Genomic DNA, 9,126 nt, shown 5'->3' on the forward strand with positions numbered 1-9,126 from the left:
CCTGGTTTATTCTCTTCCCTGCCCAGTTCCCTCCGCTCCAGAACTCAGACACTCAGAAGAGCAGCCTGGGAGGTATAACTTCACACAAGGAGTCTGAGGGAGGGAAATCCAGCTTCACTCTCCTTCTTTTCTCCTGTCCCACACCAGAGCCTAAGGGTGGAACACATAGAGAAGGCAGAGCTGGAGGCACTGACGGTCCACAGGGCCAGGGCGCGGTGCACAGAGGAGGCAGCACAAGGGATGGCCAACAACCTGGGCCTGTTGAGCTGTTTGATTGCTATCCTGGTTTGTTTTGTGTCTTTCCTTTTTTTTTTGTTTTCTTTAGACAGTATTTTATTATAGCTCCCATACTAGCCTTGAACTTGATACACAGCCTAGACTACACTGGAACTCTAAACCCTCCTGCCTGAGTCTTCCAAGTGCTGAGATTATAGGTGTATACTATACCACTCCCAGCTTGTTTGTTTGATTGTCATTATTTTATTTACTTGTTTTTGAGACAGGCTCTTGCCATGTTGCCCAGACAGGTCTTGAACTCCTGTGCCCAAGAAATTCTCCCTTTTCACACACCTGAGTAACTACAGGCTGTACAACACCTTAAGGGTTTTGGGGTTTTGTTTTGTTTTAATTAGCTTATTGTTAGACTCTTCCATGAATGCAAGGCTTGAATGCATTTTTCAGAAATGAAAGTTTTTGTCTAGAACAGTAAATGATACTGTGTGTGTGTGTGTGTGTGTGTGTGTGTGTGCGCACACACACACCCATACCCACACACATTCAGAGTTGGGGATGAACCTGAACTTCACGCCTACTAGACAAGTGCTCTACCACTGTGCTGAATAGTTTTGTTTCAATTTGTGCCAAGTTGAAATCATTTTAGAAGAGGGGAATCCGGCATGCAGTTTTACAAAGTTCCCTTAGGTGGCAGCATGGAGCATTGACTGCAGAGCTGTGGGTGTCTAATTCTGCTTAAAATCCGAGAGAATAAAGCACTCAGCGTGACAGTTCTGCTAGCACATTTCACGGCTGTAGCAAACAAACAGCAAGAATAGAAAACCTTTCCTCAGGCAGGCAAGATAGACTGACAGCCCGAGTTGAATTCCCAAGACAGTCTTCTGTAGCTCAGGCTAGCTTGAGTCTCCCCAGGCAACCAAAGATGACCTTGACCTTCTGGTCTCCTGCCTACACCCCCCAAGTGTTGTGGCAGCAGGCATACACCACTGTGCCAGATTGTATTCGACGCTGTAGCTTGAACCTAGGGCTTCATGCATGTAAGGCAGGCTCTCTACCAAGTGAGCTGTATCCACAGCCTTGGATAAATGAGGGACACCCTGCCCCTTCTCTTCAAAGTGAATTCCCTTGAATCTTTACTCACAGTAACTTTCTGCTTTTGCCCCTCCTCTGCCCATGCCCACTGCTGCCCTTTCCTACATCTGGCTCCGGTCAGTCACTTACCACCTCTGCAACTCCACTGATTCAAACAATAAATGAGACGATAGTGGCTCTACCTATAGAGATAGCAGCTGAAGCAGAGATGTCTTGTGCTAACTGTAGGAGAGCCTGAGCTTAGTAGGTCAGGGAACACTAAGCGTTCTTACTCGTCTGTACGACCAAAGCAGTAAGAAGAGCCATCACCAAACTCTTGTGCAGGTTCACATCCCTGCATGCTAATTAATTTATCAACCCTTTATCTGGGCACACGCTATGTGCTGGTCCCAGCACTAGAGACTATAGGTATACATAAATGTTGAGGCTGCGTCAACCTCTGCGTTCCAACTTTCCACTCCTACGACAAATACTTGAGCTTATCGGCCTGGAGAGGGAGATAGTCCACTGGCTCAGTTTCAGAAATTGAAGTCCACAGTCAGAAGGCCCTGCTGGATTTGGACCTATGGAGGGAAGAGTGCGGCAGAGCAAAATTGCTTCCCCTAAAGCTAGGAGGTGAAAAAAAAAAGAGGAAATCTAGGGTCTCACAATCCCCTTAAAAGGTAGTCCTCTGGCGACCCCAAACCTCTAACAAGGCCACAGTTCAAAGTTTTCACCCCCTTCCTAATAGCACTGATCTGGGATCCAAGCCTCAAGCATATGGGCCCGTGGAGAACACCCAAATACCCCAAGTTATTCACAGTGGAACAATCCTTGTACGCTGTAAATATGTATCACCCTCATTGGTTAATAAAGAGCGTATTGGCCAATGGCTAGGCAGGATAAGGTTAGGTGGGAAAACCAGACTAAGGAAATGCTGGGAAGAAGGAGGAGACGTCTGAGGAGGACCAAGGCAGACTTGAAAGAAGCAATATGGGAAGTTCATAGATGTGCTAAACAAGCCTTGGGGCAGCTCACAGATGAACAAAAATGGGTTAATTTAAGTTGTATGAGCTGGCTGGCAACAAGCCTAAGCTACTGGTTGAGATATTATAATGATAAGTCTCTGCGTGACTATTTGGGAACGACTGCCAGGACACAGAAAAACTCTACCTACTCATAGTCCCGAAGGGAGGAAGGTGATAGGTAAGGCTGTAAGAATTAGAGGGTCCTGGCGGTGTGGTGACAGCTGAGCAGGGTATAAAATGATGAGCAGGAGTTGGATCAGAAAGGCAGAGTGGAGTTCAACACACAGACAAAGACTGTGGAAGTTTCCTTCTCTCTTGCTGTGCGGTGCTTGGCATTGTCTTGGATGCAGTGCCTTCACTCTGAATTCAGATTCCTTGAAATCAGGTGTGGATTGGGGAGATGTCTCAGTGGGGAAAGAGCTTGCCATACGAGCATGAAGAACCCAAGTTCTGGGATCAGATCCCAGAAACCCCACACAGAGCCAGACTGTAGCAAGTGTCTATCATTTCTGAGCAATTACTGCAAGATGGGAGTTGGAGTCAGAAAACTCCCAGGAAGCTCAAGGGTCAGAAGTCCTGTCGTGAGAAGTGAATAAAAATAGACCCGTCTCATAAAAGGTGGAGGCTGAGAACTGAAACCTGAGGCTGGACTCTGACCTATGGCAAATGCATGCCCACGAATAGTCACACATCATACATACAAAAAAAAGCTTTCAAATAAATTCTAAAACAATTTTTAAAAACCAGGAATAATGTCGTATACCTGTAACCCAAGCCCTGGAGGTGAGGAGACAGGTGGATTCTGGAAGCTGATTGGCCTTCCAGTCTAGCCAAACCAATAAGTTTTAGGTCCATTAAGAGACTCTGTCCAAAAGTATAGGTGGATCCAGGTGCACACCTTTAGTCCCAGCACTTAGAAAGCAGAGGCAGGCAGATCTTTATCATGGCTTTGAGGACAGCCAGGCTACATAGTAAGACCCTTTCTAAACAAACAAACAAAACCCAAGAAACAACTGTTTCTTTGGGGCTGGAGGACTCAGATTTGATTCCCAGTACCCACATGGAAGCTAGTATTTTTAGTTCCAGGGGATCTGATGACCTCTTCTGGCCTCCATGGGTACCAGACATGCACAGAAATACATGCAGGGAAAAACACCCATACACATAAAATAAAATTTAAAGGGAAGGATTTTTTTCAGTGATTAAAAACACTGGTTATTTTTTCGGAAGACCTGGCTTCAATTTCCAGCACCCACACAAAGGCTCAAAATTGGCATTAATTCCAGTCCCAGGGGATATGACACCCTTTCTGGTCTCCAGATATATATGGAGGCAAACCATTCATACACACAAAATTTAAAAAGTTAAATGTTTGAAGTAAAATAAAATTAAAAGTTCATAAAGGTAGCTGGGCATGATGGCTCATGCCTTTAATCTTAGCATTTGTGAGATAGAGGTAGTTGTTTCTCTGTGAGTTCAAGGCTGGCCTGATCTACATAGTGAGTTCCAGAACAGCCAGGTCTATGTGGAGAAACCTTGTCTCACAGGAAGAAAGAAAGAAAGAAAGAGCGAGAGAGAAGAAGGAAGGAAGGAAGGGAGAGAGAGAGAGAGAGAGAGAGAGAGAATATAAAGGTGGAGGCAGGCATAGTGGCACACACCTTTAATCCCAACACTGGGAGAAAGGCAGATAGATGTGTCTAGACTACATGGCGACTCCCAGGTCAGCCAAAGGCATACAGTGAGACTCTGTCTCATAACCAAACATGACTGGAGAAAAAAATAGTCAGTGAAATGATGTTTCATGATACTCTGCTATCCTCGTAGATTGGTGCCTAGCCCAGTTGTCAGGGATGCTTTAGCCAGCAAGAGATGGAAACAGACGCATAGACCCATAGCCTAACATTAGGCAGACCTCACAGAATCCTGTGGAAGTAGAAGAGGAAGGGTTGTGAGAGCCAGAGGGCTCAAGGACACCACAAGAAACCTACCGAATCAACTCCCTTGGGTTTATAGGGCACCACGGAGACTGAACCAGAGAGCTTGCATGGGACTGATCTAGGTCCTCTGCATATATGTTACAGTTGTGTAGCTTGGTCTTCTTGTGAGACTGCTAACAGAGGGAGCATTTAGGAAGCTTTCCTCCTACAGGGTTGCCTCATCCGGCTTCAGTGGGAGAGGAGGTGCCTAGTCTTACTGCCAGTTGATACATCATTGCTAGCTGACATACATGGGAGGTCTGCCCTTTTCTGAAGAGAAAGGAGGAGTGGATGGGGATTTGGAAGGGGCTGGGAGAAGAGGAGGGAGGGGAAATAATTAATTAATAAAAATAACATTATTGGGCTGGAGAGATGGCTCAGAGGTTAAGAGCACTGACTGCTCTGCCTGAGGTCCTGAGTTCAATTCCCAGCAACCACATGGTGGCTCACAATCATCTGTAATGAGATCTGGTGCCCTCTTCTGGCTTGCGGGCATACATGGAGGCAGAACACTGTATACATAATAAATAAATTTAAAAAAAAATAACATTATTAAGTAAAAGTTGGGGTGTCAACGTCTAGTGCGTTGGGGTCCCTGGGTAAGGGTCTCGGGCAAATCAGGACACAGGGAATGCAGAGTGTGAACAACTGCATAATAAGCTTTATTTTGTATGGCTTTTATACAGACTAAAAAGCATTACCTCAACTCTGAAACCCCCCTTTACTCACATACATGATCATGAGAAACTCTTGCCTCTCCTTGCAAGAAACAATACCTCAATTAATAACAGTAATAAAAATGAAAAGAAGAACATAGAAACAAGACAAAAAGTATACAGAAGCAAAGCACACTTTGTAACTGGTAGAGCGTGAAGAACTGAGCTCAAAGGCCACTTCCTTATCCAGGGTACAGATTCTGACAGAACTTTTGAGAAATAGGCAGAGAAAGTTTGCTTTCATCTATGCTTGCTTTGCCAAGCAACCATTTCCCAACTTCGTCTCATCTGTCCCAGGAGGAGCCTGCACTCTAAGCCAGTTCTGTGTCTCCACATCGGGGCTAGATGGCTGGGCAGTGATGACGTACATCTTTAATCCTAGCACTCAGGAAGCAGAGGCAGGCAGATTTCTGACTTCAAGGCCAGCCTGGTCTACACAGTGAGTTTCATGACAGCTTGAGCTGCACAGGGAAACCCTGTCTCAAAAACAAAAAAAAAAAAAAAGTTAGGGCTAAATTGATGTCTTAGCAATTACTGCTCTTGCAGAGGACCCAAGTTCAGTTCCCAGCACCCATGTGATAGTCACGATAACCTATAATTCCAGTTCTAGAGGATATGGCCTCTGAGAGCTCCTGAGTGCCATGTGGTGCATACACACTCTTGCAAGCAAACGCACGTAACACAAATAATACTTAGCCTTACTTGTCAGGTTAGTAAAGATGCATGGAGGCCAGGCACTAGGGCTATGTGACTCTATTTCCGGTATTTGTAGACCCCAGGCTTTTGAATTCTAGGCCAGACTGGACTATTTTGTAGCAAGCAAAGTAAGCTCTGAGTGACTGAAGTCCTGGGTGAATGTGTGCTATTGCCACAGGCACAGCCATGCCAAGGACCACAGAGCCTCAGACTCATGGAGAGAAAGCCTTCTCCCCCAAAGTGAGGCTCAGAGGCAATGCATTTCTTCTGATCTGTGTGCAGATGTTGACAGTGTGTGAAGAAAATGTCTACCACAGCTGTCACTCCCTGGATATTTACAACCTGAAGTCTACTCCCCTCCAGAGACTGCTCCCACTGAGGTTAGTTACACCTGTCTTCTTGATTCAGCTGTGTACCATAAACCCCGCCTCCTTATCGGTTTGTGATAACCCCACCTCCTTGTTCAGCTGTGTCTTCTAACCCCACCACTCCGTTCAACTCCATACAATAAACACACTGAGCTTCCAGGGTACTGAAGTTCCTCCATTTGAGAGCCCAGAACCTGATCCAAGCGTTCTCTCTGTCTGTCTATTTGTCTGTCCATCTGTCTGTCTTTTCGTCGTTCCCCTGATGCCCTAGTCATATTCAAGTTCCTGGAGGTGTGCATGTGCACTGTGCTATATAGTACAACTGTCTCAAACCGAACCAAACCAAACAAAAAATTTCCTTGAGCTAGATATGATATGTGCACTTTTCTTTATTGTGAGGGTTTTGTTTTATTTTTGAGAAACTTTCAAGTAGCCCTGACTGGCCTCCAAATCCCTAGGAGTCCAGGAATGACCTTGAACCTCTGACCTTCCTGGCCGCACCTCCCAAGAGTTGCGTTTACAGGCGTGCATCACCATGCTCCATTGACAAAAAGCTAAGGATCAAACTGGATCCTGATGCGTGGTTGGCAAGTCCTGTGCCACCTGAGCTGCACCCCCTGCTCTCTTGTATTTAATATTCAAAAACATTGTTTTAAAAAAGCAATCTCTCATAGAAAAATGTCCAAATATTTATGTAGCTACTCCTCACTACTTAGGTGTGAGCTGTGCACAGTGGCTTCTTTCAAAAGGTGCAGACTGGAAAGAGAGAGAGAAAAAATGACTTTAAAATGGGTAAAATCCAGGGTCTGTGTTGAAGTCAGAAGCCTATGTTGCTATTAATGGTCGCACAGAAGCCTAGGGTCTGGGCTACACCCTGTGGCCTTATTGGCGTCCGAGGGCCTTGTGGGTTCCAGAGCCAGGCTGATCTGAGTGGCCTGCGGTGCCACCCGTAGCCTTGGTGCTGTCCTGGCCCTGGTGCTGCTGCAGCTGGGGTGTGTGTTGATGTCTGAGGCCTGTGTTACTACAGGAGGACATAGGAGCCGTGCGTGATGAAATCAGAGGGCCTTGCTGAGCCAGACCCACTCTTTGCTGGCCCTGAGAAAGCTGGCCTTGCCCCTCGCAGGACAGTGCAGCAATAGCCCACAGCACTCCGGAGAGATAGTCCCATCTCTCACCATAGCCAAGAGAGAGCTGGCCTTGATGGCATGAGCCTAGGAGAGCTGGCTCCACCCCTCCCTCATCTGAGGAGTGTTGCCTCAGTGGCCCAGACTGACACCAGGTCAGCTACCACACAGGACCACATCCCTAACATCTACCCTATCAATAACCTGCTGGAGCTCGTGAAGGGACTGGACTCAGAGCTGGTGCAGGATATCTGAGAAGAGGGTCCGTCAGGGTCAAGTGATGATGGTGTACCAGAAAACAAAGGCCTTGAACCGGACCAGTGACTCACTGCAACGAGCACGGTATGCTGTGTGACACACCATACTCCCTAAAATGGCACTAAGATGGATGAAGAGGTGCTTGGAACATGGGAAAGACAGGGGAGCAGGTTTTTGTTTGTCTGCTTGCTTGGTTTGGTTTTAGCTTTTTAAAAATTTTCTGTTGGGGAGATGCTGCAAAGATGAGGGGCAGATGTGGCAGACTGGGACATGAGCAGAATGAGGGTACATGATGTGAAGGTCCCAAAGAACCAATAAAGAAATTATGCTGAAATACATATTTTAAAAAATGGATAAAATCACTTCTCAGCTTAACATCAAGTATACTTTGGAGAAAGTTGACAGTCACTATTCAGTCAACTTATGAAAATCTCAAAGACAATGGCTGATAGTGTTAATGTCATTTTACCTCTGAGACCCTTCTACCAACAACCCACAGCCTCAGGCTTGCCAGAAGAAAAGCAGCTGACCAATTCTAACACAGAGATGTACAGCAAAACACTTGACCCAGGCTCATCAGAACCAAGGGCAGCCTGAGAACCTTGTCACAGCCGAGTTTCCATGTCTAAATATCACCTAGTATCCCAAAGAGGGACCCTGAAAAGAATAAATAACAGTAAATGAAAATTGATGGCACCTAGGAGCTGGGGAGGTGGCTCAGTGCTCTTCTAAAGGAAGAATACACTAGTCCCAAGGGTATTTGATGCCCTCTCCTGGCCCCCATGGGCACTGCACCCATGTGATTCACAAACTCACATGGGGCAAAACACTCACACATGCCTAAAATAAAATAAAAACAGTTTCTGTCTGTTTGTTATTTTAAAGTACATCTATAGTCAGGCATCATGACACAGACCTTTAATCCTAGCGCTCAGAATGCAAAGGGCATAAATCTCTGAGTTGGAAGCCAGTCTACATAGTGTGTTCCAGGACAGCCAAGGCTACAATAGACAGCTGCTGTCTCATAATAAAGGGTGGGAAGGCATCTAGATAAAATAAGCCACGGAGTTCAGTTAATGAGAAAGAAGAAAAGAAATTTGTGTGAAACTTAGCTGATTTCCAGGTTGACCTGTTCCATTGAGTGAGCTGAACGCAGTGAAGACTCAGACAGGAAACCGTGTTCCCTCCTTCCCAGCTGTCTTCACACTGCTCTGTGACTCTGTCAGAGTCCCCATCCTATCGCAGTGCTTTCTCTTCAGGACTGCCAGCCCACAGATAATGGCACGGGGATTTAATATTAACTATGAAAGCTCAGCCTTGGCTTAGGCTTGTTCCTAACTAATTTTTATAACTTGAATGAACCCGTATTTTTGTAATGTATATTCTTCTAAATGACTTGTTCCCTCATCTCCATGCTGCCCATCCTGCTTCCTCCTTGACTGGCAGACAACTCAGCCTTTCCTCTCCCCTGAGTTCTCTCTCTGCCCAGAAGTCCCGCCTACAGTCTCCTGCCTAACTATTGACAAGTCAACTTTTTAAATTACATCAGTCAAAGCAATTACATAGACACCCAGTGTACAAACATCCCACAATACATCCTTGACGTGTGCACAAGTTGATCCTGAAGTTTAAAGGTGTGTGTGTGTGTGTGTGTG

Source organism: Microtus oregoni, unplaced genomic scaffold (assembly GCF_018167655.1).
Source record: "Microtus oregoni isolate MIOR12 unplaced genomic scaffold, Mior012 000179F_ref0000403, whole genome shotgun sequence".
Classification (NCBI taxonomy): Eukaryota; Metazoa; Chordata; class Mammalia; order Rodentia; family Cricetidae; genus Microtus; species Microtus oregoni.